The sequence below is a fragment of the Coregonus lavaretus genome (assembly GCF_964263955.1).
Source record: "Coregonus lavaretus genome assembly, chromosome: 14".
Classification (NCBI taxonomy): Eukaryota; Metazoa; Chordata; class Actinopteri; order Salmoniformes; family Salmonidae; genus Coregonus; species Coregonus lavaretus.
This window is the reverse complement of record NC_140001.1, coordinates 16,045,792-16,054,695: the sequence shown is the minus strand read 5'-3', so window position 1 is coordinate 16,054,695 and position 8,904 is coordinate 16,045,792.

Sequence of the window (8,904 nt, the reverse complement as noted above, 5' to 3'; positions counted from 1 at the left end):
GAACATGGACTCAACTCAACTTTACACCACTTTTAAGGTGAACATATCAGAAAAATTACTCCACTCGAGTGAGAGACCTTTTCAGAAATTCAAAAGAAATTTGCCCCACCTGTTTTGAGCCCTACTCATTCAAGGGTTTTTCTTTATTTTTACTATTTTCTACATTGTAGAATAATAGTGAAGACATCAAAACTGTGAAATAACACTAATGGAATCATGTAGTAACCAAGAAAGTGTTAAACAAATCAAAATATATTTTATATTTGAGATTCATCAAATAGCCACCCTTTGTCTCAACCAGCTTCACCTGGAATGCTTTTCCAACAGTCTTGAAGGAGTTCCCACATATGCTGAGCACTTGTTGGCTGGTTCTCCTTCACTCTACGGTCCGACTCATCCCAAACCGTCTCAATTTGGTTGAGGTCGGGGGATTGTGGAAGCCAGGTCATCTGATGCAGCACTCCATCACTCTCTCCTTCTTGGTAAAATAGCCCTTACACAGTCTGGAGGTATGTTGGATCATTGTCCTGTTGAAAAACAAATGATGCTGCAGAATGCTGTAGTAGCCATGCTGGTTAAGTGTGCCTTGAACTCTAAATAAATCACAGACAGTGTCACCAGCAAAGCACCCCCACAACATAACACCACCTCCTCCATGCTTTACGGTGGGAAATACACATGCGGAGATCATCCGTTCACCCACACCGCGTCTCACAAAGACACAGCGGTTGGAACCAAAAATCTCCAATTTGGACTCCAGACCAAAGGACAAATTTCCACCGGTCTAATGTCCATTGCTTGTGTTTCTTGGCCCAAGCAAGTCTCTTCTTATTATTGATGTCCTTTAGTAGTGGTTTCTTTGCAGGAATTCGACCATGAAGGCCTGATTCACACAGTCTCCTCTGAACAGTTGATGTTGAGATGTGTCTGTTACTTGAACTCTGTGAAGCATTTATTTGGGCTGCAATTTCTGAGGCTGGTAACTCTAATGAATTTATCCACTGCAGCAGAGGTAACTCTGGGTCTTCCATTCCTGTGGCGGTCCTCATGAGAGCCAGTTTCATCATAGCGCTTGATGGTTTTTGCAACTGCACTTGAAGAAATGACATCATCAAATATTGTAAGAGCTTTCATTGTCTGCTTATATGCCCCCTTATTTATCCTTCGGTTCTGACTTGGTGTACAGTGAGAATACTATAAGAACGGCCCATGTTCGGAATTCTGTTACTGTACATTTCAAAAGTGCTGAACAAATAGTTATATTGACTACGTCCGTCTTAGCTCACTCATTAATGTCTTAATCTAAATTAAGCATTGCCTCTTATCTGCTCATCGTTCCCTTATGCCATAGTTTGTACATCTCAATTGTCAGTAGAAACGACATTTGTTTAAACAAGTCATATCGGCTATGTTTTTTTTAAAGGCAGTATATGAGGCTAAATGAACTGTTTCGCTGCCAGACAAGGCTATGCTGATAGCCAGGTGTAGTTGTGGTAAGGATTCTCTCCATGGTGCTGAAAAGAAAGCCCTGCTGTAGGGATAGCTTTATGTAGGCCCTAACAGTTTGTGGGCACCATTTGTCACCGTTATAGTGCAATTAATGTATTATTTAGTGTGTAGTGGCTTTGTTGGCATGCATCTAAAACAAAAACGTTGAGTTTGCCCCACCAAGATTTACATGCTAAAATTGCCAATGAGAGGCACACCGGGATATGCAACTTGATCTTATAACATACACTCACATTGGCCAACAGCCAGAGAAACGCTCATGCTCTCTGAATTGCAGATGTACAAGCATGGCATTTTTTTCTTTATTTTATTTGAAAGGACATCCGGAAATGGAGAGAGGGAGATACAAGGTTTAGAGGGGCATAGACTGAAGTGGCCGATACGAGGTGCTTGAACCCCCATCGAGACGGGGGCTTGTGTGGTCCGGAGTAGGGAGTGTTATCTGCTACTGTACCTCAGACTCCGGCATACAGTTTTGACATTTTTTGAAAGCTCATGACTTACCCACATTTCTAATGTATTCACCTCTGTGTGGTCATAGGAGAGACACCAACAATGTCCGTTACAGCAGAGAGATCATTTGGGCGGGTGAAAGAAGGGATTTTAATTAGCAAAATAGCTGTCATACTCTCTAGGGAATGAGACCCCCCCCCCCCACTCACCCCATTTCCCTGACTGCCCCCTCTTCTCTGTGATCAACCCTTTGTCTCTCACTTAGTTCTAGTCCACAGAGTTCATTGTATGGATTAAACTATGGCGTTATTAAGAATAACAAACCAGGGTGAGCGTATGTAGACGCAGCTCTGATCTGAAGGGGCAAATCCAGCAGAAATGCACAAAAGGAATCAGTAAGCTAATGCAATGGTAAACACTTGGGGTTACAGTATGGTTTAAAGATGCTAAGCAATTATGATCGGCCCCATTCAAGACAAAGGGAGGTCTACTTTTAGAATGGTGGCCTCCTGGCTCGGTATATGGTTCTTATTTACACTGGACTGTTCTAGGTTAGGGTTTGACCAGGGTTAAACACCAGGGCTCCTAAAGCAGGGTAGAGCTAGTCTTAGACTAAGGCTGTCTTGGCTCTTCCCTGAACATATACCACAGGCAAGCCCAGGGTCCCAATAAAGGGTCAACTACTAGACTGGTTATTCCTGGGGCCGTATTTATAATAGGTTCTTATGCACTAAGGGGACAATTAAGATGTAGGAATTTATGCCTTTCCTACGCACTTCTCAGTATTTGGTATTCAAACTTACCTTATTCAGTCACGTAACGCACTCTGCAGGTGTGGCGAACTTCCACGCTCTGAATACATTTCATTCAACTGCTGAAAACCCTCCCACTTGCTGGCCAGTTTTCATTCAATAGGGTTTTCAAAGAGGTGGATGTCCTGAAAGAGATTTGCAACAAGATGACAACAAACTCTAAGTCCACGCAAGATGACGTCAGCACTGTCTGTGAATCATTATTACAGATGACTGGGAAAACAGACTATCTAGAGAGACAATCCAGGAGGAATAACATTGTTGTGGATGGCATACCAGAGTCTTCACATGAGAACTGGGCCGTGTCTGAGGAGAAAATAAGACAAATTATCACTAGAAAGTGCGCCTACAGGTGGAGCGCGCCTACAGGTCTGGAAAACGTATAACCAGCCCAGGTGACAGACCCAGGCCAATAGTGGTAATTTCCCTATGGTTTAAGGACAAGATGGCTTTTCTAGAGAGCCAAGAACTTGAGAGGAACCAACATATTCCTTAACGAGGACTACTCGGAAATAACTTATCCCAGCCATGAAAGCTGCCAGAGAGCGTGGGTTTCATTGCTTACATCCGCTACGAAAGGTTCATTGCCCACCCTCCCTCCCAAAAGACTGGGAGGAGTGAGAGAACCTTCAGCCCCACATCACACACACACACACACCAACTGACACTCACAAGTGCATGATTGACTGACTCTATTAGCCGAACAATGTTCTTGTCATGCTTTGTGTGTTTTTTTTGGGGTTTTAGCTACCCAGGAAAGGGCAAACAATAGCCCATATTAATATACAGTGCAAGTATTCAGACCACTTGTGGCTTTCCACATTTTGTTACGTTACAGACTTATTCTAAAATGAATTAAATTGTTTCCCCCCCCTCATCAATCTACACACAATACCCAATAATGACAAAGCAAAAACAGGTTTTTAGAAATTTAGAAAAAAAACAGAAATATCACATTTACATAAGTATTTAGACCCTTTACTCAGTACTTTGTTGAAGCACCTTTGGCAGCGATTACATACTCAAGTCTTCTTGGGTATGACACTACAAGCTTGGCACACCTGTATTTGGGAAGTTTCTCCCTTTCTTCTCTGCAGATCCTCTCAAGTTCTGTCAGGTTGGATGGGGAGCGTCGCTGCACAGCTATTTTCAGGTCTCTCCAGAGATTTTCAATCGGGTTCAAGTCCAGGCACTGGCTGGGCCACTCAAGGACATTCAGAGACTTGTCCCGAAGCCACTCCTGCATTGTCTTGGCTGTGTGCTTAGGGTCGTTGTCCTGTTGGAAGGTGAACCTTCGCCCCAGTCTGAGGTCCTGAGCGATCTGGAGCAGGTTTTCATCAAGGATCGCTCTGTACTTTGCTCCGTTCGTCTTTCCCTCGATCCTGACTAGTCTCCCAGTCCCTGCAGCTGAAAAACATCCCCACAGTATGATGCTGCCACTACCATGCTTCACTGTAGGGATGGTGCCAGGTTTCCTCCAGATGTGATGCTTGGCATTCAGGCCAAAATTGTTCAATCTTGGTTTCATCAGACCAGAGAATCATGTCTCTCATGGTCTGAGAATCTTTAGGTGCCTTTTGGCAAACTCCAAGCGGGCTGTCATGTGCCTTTTACTGAGGAGTGGCTTCCGTCTGGCCACTCTACCATTAAGGCCTGATTGGTGGAGTGCTGCAGAGATGGTTGTCCTTCTGGAAGGTTCTCCCATCTCCATAGAGGAACTCTGGAGCTCTGTCAGAGTGGCCATCGGTTTCTTGGTCAGCTCCCTAAACAAGGCCCTTCTCCCCTGATTGCTCAGTTTGGCCGGGTGGCCAGCTCTAGGAAGAGTCTTGGTGGTTCCAAACTTCTTCCATTTAAGAATGATGGAGGCCTCTGTGTTCTTGGGGACGTTCAATGCTGCAGAAATGTTTTTGTACCTTTCCCCAGATCGGTGCCTCGACACAATCCTGTCTCGGAGCTCTATAGACAATTCCTTCGACCTCATGGCTTGGTTTTTGCTCTGACATGCACTGTCAACTGTGGGACCTTATATAGACAGGTGTGTGCCTTTCCAAATAATTTCCAATCAATTGAATTTACCACAGGTGCACCCCAATCAAGTTGTAGAAACATCTCAAGGATTATCAATGGAAACAGGAGTATCATAGCAAAGGGTCTGAATACTTATGTGAATAAGGTCTTTCTGTTTTAAAATGTTTATACATTTGCAAAAATTTCTAAAAACCTCTTATCGCTTTGTCATTATGGGGTATTGTGTGTAGATTGATGAGGAAACACATTAATTTAATCCATTTTAGAATAAGGCTGTAACGTAACAAAATGTGGAAAAAGTAAAGGGGTCTGAATACTTTCCGAATGCATTGGCTTTACCTGATAAAGTAATGTTAGGATATGTCAGTTATCCAGTGAGCGCTTTTGTGCCAAACCCACTAAGGTGTTTCACATGTCATTCTTATGGTCATGTTGCAGCAGTGTGTAGGAGGGAGATTCCAAGATGTGAGAAGTGTACAGGTGGTCATTGGACAAAGGAATGTGTAGTATCAGTGGGAAAGATTGTGTGTGTCAATTGTGAGGGTGCCCATATTGCTGGGGATCAGAAGTGCCCGGTGCGAGAGAGACAGGTTGAGGTTGCCAGGGTCAGAGTAGAACAGAAGATGTTGTATGTTAAGGCAGTGAAGAGAGTAGAGGATGATAGGTCAAGGGTGAGTAGTAGGCCTAGGCCAATACAGAGTGATGCATTTGTGCTTTAGTAAGGTTGGCTTCTTAGCATTCATTGCCATAGTTATCAACTGTACCGCAGAAATGGAACGTAAATCACAGATATTATATGTTGTGGTGGCAGATGCAGAGAAGTACTTGGGTGTACAAGGTTTTACTGCAGAAGAGTTACAAGGTGTGTTGAATGTATATATTGGCCATCTTTGAGACTCACTTAGATAATTCCTTTGATGATACAGCAGTAGCAATACAGGGATATAACATCTACAGAAGAGACAGGAATGCCTATTGTGGAGGTGTTGCTGTGTATATTCAGAGCCATGTTGACTTGCACCCACTTTTGCCCTCAGAACAGCCTCAATTCGTCAGGGCATGGACTCTACAATGTGTTGAAAGCGTTCCACAGGGATGCTGGCCCATGTTGACTCCAATTCTTCCCACAGTTGTGTCAAGTTGGCTGGATGTCCTTTGGGTGGTGGACCATTCTTGATACACACAGGAAACTGTTGAGCGTGAAAAACCCAGCAGCGCTGCAGTACTTGACACACTCAAACAGGTGCGCCTGGTACCTACTATCAAACCCCATTCAAAGGCACTCTTTTGTCTTGCCCATTCACCCTCTTATTGGCACAAATACACAATCCATGTCTCAATTGTCTCAAGGCTTTAAAATATTTATTTAACATGTCATTTTCCCCTTCATCTACACGGATTGAAGTGGATTTAACAGGTGACATCAATAAGGGATCATTGCTTTCACCTGGATTCACCTGGTCAGTCTATGTCATGGAAAGAGTCTTGGTGGTTCCAAACTTCTTCCATTTAAGAATGATGGAGGCCTCTGTGTTCTTGGGGACGTTCAATGCTGCAGAAATGTTTTTGTACCTTTCCCCAGATCGGTGCCTCGACACAATCCTGTCTCGGAGCTCTATGGACAATTCCTTCGACCTCATGGCTTGGTTTTTGCTCTGACATGCACTGTCAACTGTGGGACCTTATATAGACAGGTGTGTGCCTTTCCAAATAATTTCCAATCAATTGAATTTACCACAGGTGCACCCCAATCAAGTTGTAGAAACATCTCAAGGATTATCAATGGAAACAGGAGTATCATAGCAAAGGGTCTGAATACTTATGTGAATAAGGTCTTTCTGTTTTAAAATGTTTATACATTTGCAAAAATTTCTAAAAACCTCTTATCGCTTTGTCATTATGGGGTATTGTGTGTAGATTGATGAGGAAACACATTAATTTAATCCATTTTAGAATAAGGCTGTAACGTAACAAAATGTGGAAAAAGTAAAGGGGTCTGAATACTTTCCGAATGCATTGGCTTTACCTGATAAAGTAATGTTAGGATATGTCAGTTATCCAGTGAGCGCTTTTGTGCCAAACCCACTAAGGTGTTTCACATGTCATTCTTATGGTCATGTTGCAGCAGTGTGTAGGAGGGAGATTCCAAGATGTGAGAAGTGTACAGGTGGTCATTGGACAAAGGAATGTGTAGTATCAGTGGGAAAGATTGTGTGTGTCAATTGTGAGGGTGCCCATATTGCTGGGGATCAGAAGTGCCCGGTGCGAGAGAGACAGGTTGAGGTTGCCAGGGTCAGAGTAGAACAGAAGATGTTGTATGTTAAGGCAGTGAAGAGAGTAGAGGATGATAGGTCAAGGGTGAGCAGTAGGCCTAGGCCAATACAGAGTGATGCATTTGTGCTTTAGTAAGGTTGGCTTCTTAGCATTCATTGCCATAGTTATCAACTGTACCGCAGAAATGGAACGTAAATCACAGATATTATATGTTGTGGTGGCAGATGCAGAGAAGTACTTGGGTGTACAAGGTTTTACTGCAGAAGAGTTACAAGGTGTGTTGAATGTATATATTGGCCATCTTTGAGACTCACTTAGATAATTCCTTTGATGATACAGCAGTAGCAATACAGGGATATAACATCTACAGAAGAGACAGGAATGCCTATTGTGGAGGTGTTGCTGTGTATATTCAGAGCCATGTTGACTTGCACCCACTTTTGCCCTCAGAACAGCCTCAATTCGTCAGGGCATGGACTCTACAATGTGTTGAAAGCGTTCCACAGGGATGCTGGCCCATGTTGACTCCAATTCTTCCCACAGTTGTGTCAAGTTGGCTGGATGTCCTTTGGGTGGTGGACCATTCTTGATACACACAGGAAACTGTTGAGCGTGAAAAACCCAGCAGCGCTGCAGTACTTGACACACTCAAACAGGTGCGCCTGGTACCTACTATCAAACCCCATTCAAAGGCACTCTTTTGTCTTGCCCATTCACCCTCTTATTGGCACAAATACACAATCCATGTCTCAATTGTCTCAAGGCTTTAAAATATTTATTTAACATGTCATTTTCCCCTTCATCTACACGGATTGAAGTGGATTTAACAGGTGACATCAATAAGGGATCATTGCTTTCACCTGGATTCACCTGGTCAGTCTATGTCATGGAAAGAGTCTTGGTGGTTCCAAACTTCTTCCATTTAAGAATGATGGAGGCCTCTGTGTTCTTGGGGACGTTCAATGCTGCAGAAATGTTTTTGTACCTTTCCCCAGATCGGTGCCTCGACACAATCCTGTCTCGGAGCTCTATGGACAATTCCTTCGACCTCATGGCTTGGTTTTTGCTCTGACATATACTGTCAACTGTGGGACCTTATATAGACAGGTGTGTGCCTTTCCAAATAATTTCCAATCAATTGAATTTACCACAGGTGCACCCCAATCAAGTTGTAGAAACATCTCAAGGATTATCAATGGAAACAGGAGTATCATAGCAAAGGGTCTGAATACTTATGTGAATAAGGTCTTTCTGTTTTAAAATGTTTATACATTTGCAAAAATTTCTAAAAACCTCTTATCGCTTTGTCATTATGGGGTATTGTGTGTAGATTGATGAGGAAACACATTAATTTAATCCATTTTAGAATAAGGCTGTAACGTAACAAAATGTGGAAAAAGTAAAGGGGTCTGAATACTTTCCGAATGCATTGGCTTTACCTGATAAAGTAATGTTAGGATATGTCAGTTATCCAGTGAGCGCTTTTGTGCCAAACCCACTAAGGTGTTTCACATGTCATTCTTATGGTCATGTTGCAGCAGTGTGTAGGAGGGAGATTCCAAGATGTGAGAAGTGTACAGGTGGTCATTGGACAAAGGAATGTGTAGTATCAGTGGGAAAGATTGTGTGTGTCAATTGTGAGGGTGCCCATATTGCTGGGGATCAGAAGTGCCCGGTGCGAGAGAGACAGGTTGAGGTTGCCAGGGTCAGAGTAGAACAGAAGATGTTGTATGTTAAGGCAGTGAAGAGAGTAGAGGATGATAGGTCAAGGGTGAGTAGTAGGCCTAGGCCAATACAGAGTGATGCATTTGTGCTTTAGTAAGGTTGG